This window comes from Nannospalax galili, unplaced genomic scaffold (genome assembly GCF_000622305.1).
Source record: "Nannospalax galili isolate Female #2095 unplaced genomic scaffold, S.galili_v1.0 scaffold461, whole genome shotgun sequence".
Classification (NCBI taxonomy): domain Eukaryota; kingdom Metazoa; phylum Chordata; class Mammalia; order Rodentia; family Spalacidae; genus Nannospalax; species Nannospalax galili.
Window position 1 is genome coordinate 4,426,067 of NW_008349975.1, and position 15,161 is coordinate 4,441,227.

The following is a 15,161-nucleotide window of genomic DNA, read 5'->3' on the forward strand; positions in this document are numbered from 1 at the left end:
GAGCTTTCAGCTTGTCCCAGAGGTTTTGTTGTATTGTCATTTTCATTTAATCCCAGGAATACATTTATTTCTTTCTTAATTTCTCTTTTGACCCATTCATCATTCAGAAGTTTGTTGTTTAATCTCCATGTGTTCATGTGGTGATTAGGGCTTCTTCTGGTGTTGATTATAAGCTTTATTGCTTTGTGGTCTGATAGAATGCATGGAATTATTTTAATCTTTTGTATTTTTTGAGAATTGTATTGTGACCCAGTATATGTTCAATTTTGGAGAAGGTTCCATGGGGTTCTGAGAAGAAAGTATGTCCTTTGGTGCTTGGGTGGAATACTCGGTTTCTGTCTGTTCAGTCTGTTTGATATAAGGTGTTGTTTAATTCAGTTATCTCTCTGTTAACTCTCTGCCCTGTTGACCTATCTAATGGAGACCGTGGGGTATTTAAGTTCCCTACCTTTAATGAGTTGGGATTAATCTGGGTCTTAAAGTCCTGTAGTATTTTTCTTTGTATAATTTTTTCCATCCTTTCATTTTTGAGATAGTGTCTGTCCTTGAAATTGAGGTGAGTTTCTTACAGATAACAAAAAGATAGGGTTTGTTTTTAATCCGTTCACCTAGTCTGTGTCTTTTGACTGGGGAGTTCAGCCTGTTAATATTTAAAGTTATTAATGAAAGATGAGTATTGAATCCTGTCATTTTTATTTCTGTTTACATTCTTGATATAGCTGTACTTTTCCACAGTTATACCTTCATTGGATTTCTTTCTGCTACCCACTGGGTATAGCCATTCATTTCTTCAGCTCTTTGTATTGCTTCCACAACTCTCTGAAGGGCTAGTTTGTAGACATGAATTCCTTCAGCCTATTTATGTCATGGAAGATTTTTCCTTCCCCTTCAACTATAATAGACATTATGGCTGGGTATAGTAATCTGGGTTGGCATCTGTGGTCATTTAACACTGGGAATACTTTGGTCCAGGCTCTTCTGGCTTTCGTAGTTTGCACTGAAAAGTCAGCTGTGATCCTAATGGGTTTTCCTTTATATGTGACTTATTATTGCTTCTCTTTTGCAGCTTTCATTATTGTCTCTTTGTTTTGTATGTTTTGTGTTTTTACTATGAAGTGCTGTGGAGAGTTTATTTTCTGGTTTTGTCTGTTTGGTGTTCTATATGCTTCTTTTATTTGTATAGGCATGTCTTTAATTCTGGGAAACTGTCTTCCATGATTCTTTTGAAGATCTGGTCCATGCCATTTTCTTGGGATTCTTCTCCTTCCTGTATGTGCATGATTCATAAGTTTGGTCTGTTTATGGTGTCACTCAATTCCTGCATATTCCATTCTTGTGATTTCTTAAATTTTTCATAATCTTTGCTTGAATGGTCTAGTTGGTCCACTTTATCTTCCAGTCTTGATACTCTGTTTTCCAGAATTAAAGTCCTATTGGTGAGGCTTTCTCCTGTCATTTCTAATTGGCTTACCTGTCTCTGTGGCTTGACTTCTATCTTGGTTATTTTGAGCTTTTTCTAAAGTCTCTACAAACACTAGATTCCTTCTCATTCAATCAAGGATCCTAAAGTTACATTTCTTTGATTTCTTTTTGTGGTGTTTAAATTCATAAATTCTTTTATCATGTTTATAATTGTTCTTTTGCAGTCCATGTCCTGCATTACTCTAGGGAGATTTCATTGTACTCCTCTAGCGGACTATTGGTATTTGGTGGGGATATGTTATTTTGGTTTTTCATGTTATTTTTTCTCTGTGATTTTGACTTGTGGAATTCTTTTGTAGTTTCTGATTGTTGTGTGAGCCTCAAGCCTTTAAGTTTACGTCTGCTTTTTTTTTTTTTTTTGGTGAAGTTTATATGTTGTTGTGGTTTACTTTTTGGGCATGAAAAGCTGGTTGGTCTAAGCTTCCGAGTCTCTCTTTTGATATTATATTGGAGTGGCCAGATTGCTTTGTCTTCAGCAGTTCCTACAGAGGCCCAAGTGAGATGAGGCTCAGATACTCTCAGGCTTTCTCCTAAGGTTTGGATCCCTCCAGAAAAGATTTTGGCCTCAGGAATTTGGGGTTTGGAATGGCCTGGGAGCCGGGCCCAGGAAAGATGCTGGTCTAGAGCAGCTGGTGGCACTGCCACCCAGAGATGCAAAGGCAGATGGGGATGGAAAGCAGCCCCAAGGGATCCTCTGGACTGCACTGAGGAGCTGGGTTGGTCTGGATGGAAAGGATCAGGAAGAGGAATGGTCAGCCCCAGCACCCTGGAAAGAAGCTGGAGGGTGGTGCAGGCCCAGGAAAGAAGAGGGAGGTGAGGGCAGGGACAGGCCCAGAGTACTCCTGGGGACCAGAGAAGGCACTGAGTTGGTCTGGATGCAAAGGATCGGGAAGCCGTGGTGTTTCTCCATTGTCTGGGGTGCCAAGACAAGGAATGGGACAGGACCCAGGCTAGGAGGAGAGACCGATTGGGGAGCTGGGAGGATGAATGAGGCTGGGGGAGTCAAGGCACAGAAGGTGCAATGAACTTTCACCTGGAAAGAGGCCTGATGGTTGGAGAGAGGCCTGTGGGTCCTGCAGGCCCAGGGAAGCAGAGGGAGGTGAGGGCATGGCCAGACCCAGAAGCAGTGCTCCTGGCGACCTGAGAAGGCACTGTGTTGGTCTGGATGAAAATAATCAGGAAGCAGTAGTGGTTCCCCAGGTATCTGGGCCCCCAATACATGGAATGAGAAGGACCCAGGCTAAGAGGAGAGACCGGTTGGGGAGATGGGATGGTGAATGAGGCTGGGGGATTCAAGGCCCCGGAGAGAGGCCTGGATGTTAATTTTCAAAATATTTATTTTACATTTACTTATGTGTGTGTATATCTGTGTTTGGTATACACATGTGTGTGATGGTGCCCACAGAGGCAAGAGGTGGCCATTGCATTCTCTGAAGCTGAAGTTACAGGAGGCTTTCAGGCACCAAATGTGAGTGATGGGAAAAGGAACTCCAGTCCTCAGAAAGAGCAGCAAGTACTCCAAACTGCAGAACCATCTTTGCAGCCCCTGTTGTATGTTAATTTTTTTGTTTTGTTTTGTTTTTTTGTTTTTTGACAGGGTCTTCCCAGCACCAGACTGTGTGGAACTCACTACGTAGACTAGGTTGTCTTTCATCTCACAGAGATTTGGCCCCTCCTCTTTCCCTGAGTGCTGAGATAAGAGAGGTAAACCATTATGCCCAAGGTTTTACGTTAATTTTTTTGTATGTTTTCATTGAAATTTTGAGTATTTGATATAAAATGTCTTAGTCATCTGTATAACCCCTTTCCCATCTACACCCTTCCATAACCCCCTGCCAGATTTCACGTGTTCTGTCATTTATGCTAAATCCTATTGAGTCAGTTTGGTGTACCCACACATCCCTCTATGCAAACTCATCCACTGGGATCTAGTCAGCCTATCTAGTGTCACTGCCTTAAAGAAAGTCAACTCCTCCTCATTCAGCAGTCCCCAGCTGCCAATAGGTCTTTGACTATGATTAAGACTTGCTGCCCATTTCTACAGTTTTATGCTGGGTTTATCTGTTTGAGTCTGCACTGCTCTTGTGCATGCTGACACCATTGCTATAGGTTCATATGAACAAGGTCCCAGAAGCCTGTAAGACTTTCTTTCCATTTGGTCTGCATCTCCTCCTATGTTAATTTTTTAATTTTATTTTTTATAGTAAATATTTATTTGGTTCCATTTCTCATTCCAGTATATTTTCCCAATATGGAAGCAAAATCAAACTAACCATGGGTTCATGAGGTATGTGTGTCATTGAGGAACCCCCCCCAATCAATCAGCCCACTCCACAGACCTGGTGGCTCTGCAAAATGAGGATGGGGCTGAATGTCAAATGGGGGAGAAGGAATTCAAGGTGAGGAATATAGTTCCCAGCTTGTATTCTTGGAAGGAGGAAGGGCAGAAGAGCTGGAAACACACATTCAAGTTTTTAACCACATTATGTAGAAAGAAATGAGTAAGCCTCTTCAACTCTCTAGTACTGGGGATCCCTTTTCAAGGGGTCTTCTGTCATCTATCTTCCCAATTTTGTATTCCAAATTCAGTTTTCCAAACCCAAAATCTGAATTCTAAGTTCCAGCATTTTCTGAGTTCCTGTTCCATGTCCATCTCTTGTACCCAACCCTTCTTGCTTCCATCCTTCTCTCAGCTGCTCTAGGTAGAATTCTGGATCTCCTTCTGACTTTGATGATTTTGTACTTTATGGTAGTTCCATGCTTTCTACTAATGATAGAACCATTTGGCTCAGATTTGTTTTTCTAACAAATGGAAACCAAGAAGTTCCTGAGGGCCTTGCCTGGTCTGGCCTCTTCCTTTCCTACCTCTAATCAATAGACTTGCCATTTTTAATCAACTAAATCATGTGCACAATGATCACTGGAAACTGAGGTCCTTGAGATGGGGATTCTTCAAGGAAAATGTGTGAATACTGAAAAGATTGCTATTTTTCATCCAGAGAAACTGCTTCCAGCATGGGAGAAAGAGGTAGGAGAGGTCTAAACAGAGTTGTAAATCCTCAGAAAATGTCATCTTTCTCTAAACAGAGCACCACCCATCACAATTCATCCAGAGCTGAGAGAAAACAAAACCAGGAGGTACAGAAGTTCCTCTGTCTCAAGTTGCCTCAAGGGAGAAAGGGAAGGCCACCGAGGCAGAGGCAGCATCACTGGAGAGGAGAAATTTTCAAAGGGATCATGATTCGAGACTCCATGTATTGTACCAAGGGGACTGTATGGTAGGCATTTCATCCCAGCCCCTCTTCCTTCAGGCTGCATTTCCAGTCTCTTCCAGAGACTGCACATCTTCATAGGCCCAGAGGTGACACACCATTTAGAGCTCTCCTGTTTGTGAAAAAAAGCCTCCCACTGTCTCCTGGTTCTACTGCCAGAACTTGATGGCCTGAGCCCAGTTGTTCCCCTACTGGATCATGATTGCAGGGTTAAGCTTGTATGTCCTCAGCTCATAGATGTTGGGGCCAGCTCTGGGTTGCAGCTCACTCCAGAGGTGAGCTCCAGAAGCAACTGGACAGCAATGTCATGCACTGCTCCTTCCAGAAATCCAGGCACTCCTTGCTGCACATTTTGGAGCTTGTTCATGCAGTCTTTGAGGGCTGGATAACCACCTGAGAACCGCCACAGGTACACTGCCTGGTCCTGCTCCCCATACCCTGTGTTTTGGTTGCCCACAATTGAGTAAGGTAGTCTTCATCCAAGTTCAGCTTAGGCAGAACAGCCTCTGTCAGAGTAGTGTAGTCATCTAGATATTCTGACTTCACATTGTGAAACTGAATCTTGTAGAGGTTATTGGACTCCTTCTTGGACAGCAGGGTGGAGTTGGCATCCTTCCAAGGATCCACCTTGTGGACAAAGGGAAGAGACCAGCTGCCTTCATTGTCTTTGGAATAGAAACGCATAGCAGTTGCAGCCACGAGGTTCCCAGAGCCTTGTTCCAGGTTCCCCAGCAGTCACCACACTGCTGCAGAGGTGATGCACAGTCATGGAGACATGTTGGAGGAGTGCAGGTTAAAGGAAGGCCCCACCCCAGCTCTATGTTAATTTTTAAAAACCTCACCCACCCTATCAAGTAGTGCCATTAGAGGTCCTCCAGTTACAGATACAGGAACTGAAGCGCATAATTACTATAAGTTCTGACAGTTACACAACCAGAGTGGAAGAACTGAGATTTCAACTTGAAAATCTATTACTTTCTACTTCATAGTAAATCAACATCATTGCTTGTATATATGGCCATTATAGCTGTCTTATAGCCCTTTTAAACAACATTTTTCTATCACTATATGACTATCCTATATGACTGGGTTCTTGGCCTTTGCTAGTTCTTAAATTTTCTGAGCACCTCACCCTCTCACCTCAGGGTTCTTAGTACTTGCTGTTCCCTATAGATGAGACACTCTTTTCCTGGTATTCAGATGAACTGCTGTTTGATATCTTTTGCTTAAATGCAGTTGAGAGATTTTCTCTGACCACCATATATTGAGTCACAACCCTTTCATGATTACCAACCTCCCTTTGTGACTAAATTTATCTGTTATACTAATTACCACCTGACTGTTCATTACTGTATCTTGTAAGTCTATAACAGTTTTTGCTACACACACATACATGCATACATATACATATACACATACACACATATATACATACATGTATATACACATACATACACACACATATATATATTTAAATCTTTTCACATATTGGTTGAATGAGGGCATGCATGCAAGCACAACTACATTAATGAACTATTTATTGAAGGGTTTCTGTACAGCACAAAGAAGATGTAGGAGAGTTTTGATGAGTAAATTCTCTGATGTAGCAATGGAAACAGGGGCATGCAAGAAGCAGCAATCTGAGAAGGTCAAGAATAGCCCTTACTTTGTAAACAGTGTGCTCTGTTACCTTGTCTTGAGGATACAGTTCAGTTGATAGAATACATGCTTAACATGTATGAGGCCCTAGGTTTGTTCCACAGAATTGCATAAAACCAGATGTGGCAGTGTATGCCTGTAATCTCAACATTCTAGAAACTGAGGCAGAAGAATAAGTAAAAGCCCATCTTCTCCTTATTTCCACAGCAAGTTGGAGCTTTGCCTCTGCTACATGAGAGTATCTTAAAGAAATTTAAAATATGATGGTGAATTCTTCATCTTGGGTCTCTATTTTCTATAAAATCATGTATTGAAAGAAATGCTTCTTTAAAGGCATACTACATTACAAATATGACAGAATTTATATGGCTATGGGCATCATTGGTAGAAAAATCAAATTGGCATATAGCAATAAGTTCTCAAACAGAAGTGATAAGCTACTTGCACTCCTGCCAGCGAGCTTATGGCAATGTGTGGAAATGTTTTTGTTGCCACAACTAAGAGACAAAGATGTGTTGCTGATCTCTAGCTGGCAGAAGTCAGGAATACTGTGGAATATCCTATAGTGCACATTTTCTCCAGCACAGAATTATTCTACTTGAAATATCAAAACCACTGAAGTTAGAAGCCCAGGTCTATAAAAAATGGAGTGGCTCAGATGATAGGAGGAGGCACATGACAGAAACACAGCTTTAATAAATGAAGCTTGGAGAAAGGAGCTTCCAGCATGATGTAGAAAATAAATGTCCCATTCTCCCGCTGGAACAGATTGCTATCTTGAGGAACACTTACAATGGGAATATCATTACAGTGGTGGGTGGCATCATGTGTGAACTTGGAAGACAATGAGGACAGATGGACAAGAGCTTATCTCAACCTGCCTCATACTCATATCCCTGGGGCATTTTGTGATTACGCACATCCTAGACTGTTTGCTGCTAATTGCAGTAAGGGCATTGCTCTGTTATATCACTAAGATGAAACATCATCAATTTTGAAAGGAAAAAAAAATCTACAAGATGCTCCATCAAAGCAAATCTCTGCTTTTCCACCTTAGCTCATCAAGCATTGGGGAGGCGAACAGGAAACCTCATGAAAATAATACAAGGAAACCTTTTCATCAACACCCGTTCTAATGCCACTGCTATCAGTTCGTGCTTGCTGCTCAGGGAGGTGGAATCTGCATTTGCAGCCAAATCAGAAGATTTGACTTTAAACAAGGCAAACAGTACCTTTTCCCGAATGGATTATATCAGCTAAGTGGTGCTAACTCTGTCTCAATTAAGATACAGTGGGTTTTAGAAGTGTTTAAATCAAATCCCTCATGCACAGACAGATACACATACACACACACACACATACACACACACACACACACACACACACACACACACACACACAGGGCCTTTACTGTTTGTCCATAATGTAGCCATCATATCTTTTTTTAACAAGGACCATCTACAGGATATTTTATGGGATTAAAAATCATTGTCTTATTGTGCAGAAAAGTAATGAAATCAGTTCTGTATTTTGTATTGACTTTTTTTTTTCTCATGGCTTGGATAAAAGTGGTCATTTTATGACATTTTCATCATCTTATTCAAAAAGAGATGTGAAAGATGAGAAAAATAAGTTTTTACTCTACTCTCTGAAATGTGCTGGTGAGGAACTTAATAGAACGCCATGACAGAGGGTGAATCTCAGGAGCATAACTCCCATTACATCGTGTTTCTTGAAGTGAGCAGAGTTGCGTGATGGGTGTGTGAAGGCAGGGATGGGGATAGGGCAGGGCAGGATATCCTCTTCATCAAACATTATACATTGCTTTCCTCATCATTAGCAAAGCAAGTCACACAAATTGTCCAAGCTCAGACACTTAGGGGACCATAAACTGAACACACCCTTCAATTAGTTTAAAAGTAAAATTATCATACAAGGAAATTTATAATGTCCTGTCTAGAGAATGGTGAGATAATGAAGATTAAAAAATACAGCCTGGTGACAATGTGAACAGGTCAAAGTACTTCTTCAAGGTACAAAGTAAGCATAAATGATCTCCATGCTGGGAAACATATCATTGCTTAGTAGGAAGTTTATACCAAAAGAGGCTCATTTCTTTCTAATCTTGGGTGCAATTTCTTTCTCACTCCTTAAGTAGAAAAGCAAGAACAGGCAAACATGGCTTCAAAATTAGCAGGAATTTCACTAATGCTCTGGTCACTGTAAGAGTTAAACACATAGTTATTTTACAATATTAATTATTAAGACTCTGATTTATGCCAGGTCCTGCCTAGGAAATAGAAAATAATTACAAAGAAAATGAGGTCATGATTTCTGCTCTTCAATAAAATTAGAGATGATAGAAACAGTATTTTATAGTTAACAACTGGTTGAAAAATTATGATCTATAAACCAAATCTAACACACTTCCCATTTTTAAAAATAAAGTTTTATTGGAACACAATCATGCTGATCATTTTCCTATGGTCTATGACTGCTTTCACATTACAAAAGTGGGGCTAAATGCTTGTAGCAGGCCTGTGGCTGGCAATACCTAAAATATTCACAACTTGTTCTTTTACTTAAAAGCTTATTGAACCCTACTTTACAATTATGTGACATACATTGAAATATTTCATACACAAATTGCAATGAATTATCATAACTGTCCATTGAAGAAAGATCAGTATTACCCAGTTATAAATAAAATTAAATGATGATTTTTTAGTGCCATATGAATAAGTTGATCTTGTACTTGAAACAAGCATTCTGATCACATAGCCCATCCTCTTAGTATATGTACCTTATAGACAATAGGTATAAAGAGCTCAATGTTCATACTACCTGGTCAAAAATAGTTTTGATTGATTTTTTATTACTGAATTAAATTTCTTATTTCTGTTTCCTTTTAGTAGCTGACAGAAACTTATGCAATCTTAGAGTCAGGTAGATTGTTGTGAGTTCAAGGCCAGCCTAGTCTACATAGTGAGTTCAGGTCAGCTGGGACTACAGGGAGACCCTGTATCAAAAAAACAAAAAACAAAACAAAAAAGGAACTAAATCCAAGTTTTTTGCTCCTGCCTTTCTTGAATCTCAATTCTGGAAACTGTTGTAGATTTATAAGAATAATTATTTTAATTCTTCACTTTCACTATGTTAAGTCCCTCAATATAACAGTGAATTCCCAACTGCGGTGGGGCATCCTCCCTTGATTCAGTCGTGTGAACTTCTTTGATCAGTGAAGTCTTAGAAGACACTACAGAGGTAAATGGAAAGTCCTCAAATGACTGGTGCTTTTTGCTCTTAGGTCTCTGCTGCTGCTATGAGACCCTGGCCAGGGGAGCCTGCCTGGAGATGAAGCAGAACTAAGTCACCTCAGGTACTCCTGTGGGCATCCTGCTGATTTTTTTTTAGGCAAGAAAGAAACTCCAGAAAATGAGAACAGTAAATACTTATTTTTGTATCCAGTGAGGATGTCCAGTTGTTTTCTGTACATCCTTATTCTGGTAGTACCTAATGAGCACAGGAAAATATACATCAAAAGCAATATGCAGGGGCCCAGAGAGATGGCTCAGTGGTTAATAGCACTGGTTACTCTTGCAGAGGACCAGTATTTGGTTCTTAGCATCCACATGGTGTCTAACAACCTTGTGAAACTCAAGTTGTAGGGTATCCAATGCCTTATTCTGCCCTCTGCAAGCATTGCATGCATGGGTACACTTACATACAGGCAGACGAAATGCGCATACATTAAATAAACAAACAAACAAGTAAATATATACATAAAATAACCAATATGCAGAATGCAGAAAATATGCTGTCAGTTTGGTTCACAGCTGTCCTATCATTACAATCTTTCTCTTTCTTTCTTTCTTCCTTCCTTTCTTTCTTTCTTTTTTCCTTTTTTCTTTCTTTTATTTTCTTTCACTTACTTTTTAGGAAATCATGTCTTACTCTGTTGTTCAAACTGCTGGGCTCAGTGATCCTCCCCCTTCAGACTCCTTAAAAACTGGGAGTATAAGTGTATTCTGCTACACCAAGCTTTGTCAATAGTTTTCATTGCATGTGGCTTTTCATTATTTTTTTTTAGTGAATTTGGTGTATTTTATACATTGGCACCCTCCCATAGTCCCTGTATTGGATTTTATGCATTTTGTCACTGTGTTAAGGCTTTTCTAGTGAAGTTAGTGTGTCCAGACGTCCCTCAGTACAAGTTCACTCACTGAGGTCTAGTCAGCCTATCTAGAGTCCCTCCCTTTAAGAAAATAAGCTCTCTCTCACCTAGAAATAATCAGCTGTCAATAGTTCTTTGGCTATAATTGGGGCCTGCTACTCATTTCCACAGTTCTATGTTGGATTTTTGTCTGTTTGAGTTTGCATGGATCTTGTGCATGTTGACACCATCGCTATGGGTTCATATGAGCAAGGTCCCAGGAGCTTGTAAGATTTTATTTCCATATGATCGTGCACCTCCTCCCCTGGCTCTTAAAATCTTTCTGCCCCATCTTCCACAGTACTCCCTGAGCAGTGAGTCAGTGAAGTTTAGTATAGGAGTCCTGTCCAAGAACCTACATTCTGCAGACTCTTATTCTCTATGCTTTGGCCATTTGTGCCCTTTTGTGTAATGGCCCTCTGCTGCATATGTGGCACTGTAACATAGACAAATACACATGGCTGGAGAGGTCCTAGATCTTAGAGAAAACCCCAGGGTTGACACATCTATAGACAAATGTAATTTCTTACTATGTGCTAAATATGTATCCTTATATTTACAGACAAGTATTCTAGATATCACTCATCAAAAAAAAACTTCTTTTGTAGCTGAAACAGAGACTATTACAGAGTTCCACAACTGGTCACACACAAAGAATTTATGTCTGAGAGATGACCAGTCCTAAGTGACATATCTACAGTGGAAATTCTACACATAAGGCTCATGGAACATAGTCAAATGGTGGGTAGAGTAGAAACTAGTGCATCACTCAGCTCTCACCTTATATATCAGAGTGAGATACACAAAGACCACAACCCACCAAGCTTTAGAATAAGAGACTACAGAGCATATGTCCTGTACAGAACTCTTCAGAGATCATTGCGAATGATGGAGTGGAAAGATTTTAAGAGGCAGATTTGGTTCAGGAACACAGGGAAGCAGAGGCTTTCAGGCCACTGGAAGCTTGCACATGTGAACTTTCATCAATGGTGGCATTCAACACAGGAGCCATCCCAGCTCAATCAAGCAAGGACCCAGATGGCATGTGGGAAATGGGTGGCAGGCTGGTCTTAGTCTGGGAACTTTGGAAGACTGATATCTGCTGGGTGAGGGAAAAATCAACCTTTCTCTACCATCTCTAGATGAGCTGAATAGACTCCAGTGGATGGAATTGTACCCACAGACATTTGTGTACAAATGTTTGACTGGATAGGACTTAGCATATATGGTGGAATGCATGAGGTCCTAGCAGGGAGGAGATGTGTGTGCAGGCATAGATCAGGGAGGGGATCTAAATTTGTTTAAGAACTGTCATACTGAATGTACAAATGCTCAATAAAAATTTAAAAACTCAATAAAAGTATTGAAAATTCAAAAATCCAAGTAACAAATGAAAATTAGAGAAATTGAATCATCAATATTAAGCACACTCATAATTCAAATAACATAATCAAGAAAATGGAAAAGTAGCCCACAGTTTGAGATAAAGTATCTTCAAATAAAATACACGGAAAAGGATTTAGACTACAAATAGAAGATTTACTACTCAATAACAAAAGGAACAAAATGGAATAGTGAGACCAACTTATGATGCTTCCTGGTTTATAAAAACTAAACTATTAGATGAAACAGCATATTATTTAATCTCAGTCCCTTCAATTCATATGAAGTCTTAAATTAAATCAAAACTTTTATATTTAGAGAACATCAAACATTGAGACATCTATGCGCATGTTATTTCCTTAAAATATTGTTTTATGTCACAGTGAGTAAAAATGAAATATAATGATAAACTCAATCTTTCCAATTCTGTCCTACAAATGTCCCTAAACACATTCTGTCAGTTGAGCTTTTATTACATTTGAGAAATGCCAGCTTGTTTCCCAGTGCTTGTTATGAGGCAAACAGCCTTTCAGCATCTGTGTTGTAATAATTATTATTTAATGCTTATTGGCTCTCCTGAGTCTTCGGCCTGCCATCAATGATACATCATTCACAGAATTTATTATCCAGAGAGGAATATCACACAGAGTCCCGTTTACTTTTCTGTACCTGGTTTACGTTTTGCACTTCTCCCATTCAAGATAGGCCCTCTGGGCTCCGCACAAAATACTTGCCTTAAATCACAAAATATTCCCTCCAGTCATGAAAGTATCATTATTATGGATAAATTACAGATTGCATGTATTGTATATGAATTGTGGTTTAATCTTTTAAAATAGGTTTGTTAGGATTGGCAGATTAACAAAATCATTTTATTTACAGAGTATCCTTCATAACAATATTTATAATGGTAAATACAAGAAACCTCAAAGTTTTCTATTATGAAATGTGTTGGATAAACTTTGATGAGTCTACACAGCGGTGTACTATGCAGCTGTAAAAGGGAATGAAAGGTGTCTCTTTATGCAGTGCCATGGTCAGTCACAGAATGTATGAAGTGCAAAATTCACAGTGCTTACAATATAATCACACTGTACATGTCCTCATCTAGACATCTCTGTGTTTATGCACACACTTGCTCATATTGTCAAAAAGAAACAATGGAAGACTAATCAAAACACTGATAAAAGTTCTCACTTATATAGGGAGGGTGAACACAGGGAGGCATAGGCAAGGCTAACAGATAAAGTTCTCTAAATATTTAAAATTTTTTTATTTTGACTTCCCCGCTCTAATTACACCTTTCAAAATAATAAATCAATGAGGAAAAATCTATTTCTCACCCCAAGAAAGCATAACTTAAATAATTGTGAGATGATTAGGAACAAATCTCAAAGAATGAAATATTAAAGTGCTAAATAATATAAACAGTTAGATAGATGAGTTTAATTTGTGAAGATTTATCAAGAAGGAAAAGATGTAGCCTTTTCTCTATATGTCATTAGATTTTAAATCAATTACTGATGTTTTGATATTTGTTATGAACAAGATCTAATATTGCAAACTGCCTTCTTGTCCTTTGGGTATAGGAAAAAAAATAAACAGTATTCAACGCATAGACCTAAATAATTTCATGCTGATCAAAGTGGAGGAAAGAGTGATCTTTGTTTTCATTTGCCTTCCTTCTACTGACTTACCAATTTCCTTGCTTGTCAGGACTATGAAATCTATCACGTTATCAGATTTCGAGGGTTTGTAACAAGATGACCCAGCAAGCTTTCCTTTAACTAATGGCCCATGAATTCACCCATGGCTGTCAAACACTGGTAGGTGGAGGTTCCTGCCAAGTCCAGATGTGCTGGTAAATGTGCCATAGGTTCTTGATTGACCTGAGATTTGGAGAGTTATTTCTGGTGGCCCCACATAATCTTCCAGACTGTGCCTGCTTCCTAGAAATTATTGTATGTTCTAACATATTTTAAAGGTTAATTGTTTTAAGTAACAGAAACCATTCCAATAAGTGGCAAAATTTAAATGGAAAATACTGAAAATATTTACTAAAAATAGAATGGAGGATGGCTAGCTATGGTGTCATATGCCTATAACCACAGCAGTGGAGAAGTTGAAGCAGAAGGTCAAGTGGAGTTCCAGACAAGTCTTAGCCAGACAGAAAGTTCTGAGGCTATGCTGTACTATATGAGATCCTGAATTAAAAATAATGGAACAAAGGACAATGACTATATCACACGCATTACAGATTAAAGTTTATGGGTATGAGCAGCTGAAGCATTGTTGATAATTCAGAAAGGTGAGCTATGCAAGAAACCGTTACATCAAAATGAGTATGGTCTGTACACGGATCTATCAGTCTGTCACAACATGGAGACTCACTATCATATACAAACTTAGCTTCCTTATACTTGTTTTGTTGAAAGATAGTGAAGACTCTAAAGATTCTTGGTAGGTCTCTGAATGAAACTGAAAAGAAACCACACTATTCACTATAAAAGTCTCTGCTTTTATCTTTCTTCTTTTATAAAAATTGACACATTTTTGCTAAAACTTCCTACAAGTTTTTCCGTACTTAAGAATTTTCATCTGATTTCTTCCAAGATAAACAGCAACCATTATTGGCACATCACCTGCTTTATAATGATCAGAACTTGGATTTTAGTTAGAAAACACCCACAAAAGATAAAATTTTCTGTTGCTACTCTTCTCTACAATCATGGAAGCTTTAAAACTGTTCTTGTTTTGCTAAGAAAAAAATGAAGAGATGGTTTAGTGTTTAAGATCACTGGCTGTTCTATCAGAGGACCTAGGTTCGGTTCACTGCATGGAGGTTAACAACCACCTGTAACTCCAGGTCCAGATCAGACACACCTTCTGACCTCTGCTGGCACTGCGTGACACCAGTGTGCATATATATATGCAGACAATACACTCATACACATAAAATAAAAATAATAAAATATTTTACAAAATGAAAAGTAAAAAAATAATCACAAAGTTATAATAATTTTCATTAATCTAAAAATGAGAATAAGAAAAAATATTTGGAGGCAAAAGGATAGTAAAAATGATCTTTCATTAGACATGGAGAATTATAATAATAATTATTGAAAATATTTACTAAATTTTGTTTATTTTTT

At 38.9% G+C, this 15,161-nt stretch overlaps 1 pseudogene; it reads right to left on the reverse strand.

The window, feature by feature from the left end:
* Window positions 1–4,688: 4,688 nt before the first annotated feature.
* LOC103745232 lies at window positions 4,689–5,531 on the reverse strand (annotated as a pseudogene).
* Between the last annotated feature and the right edge of the window lie 9,630 nt (window positions 5,532–15,161).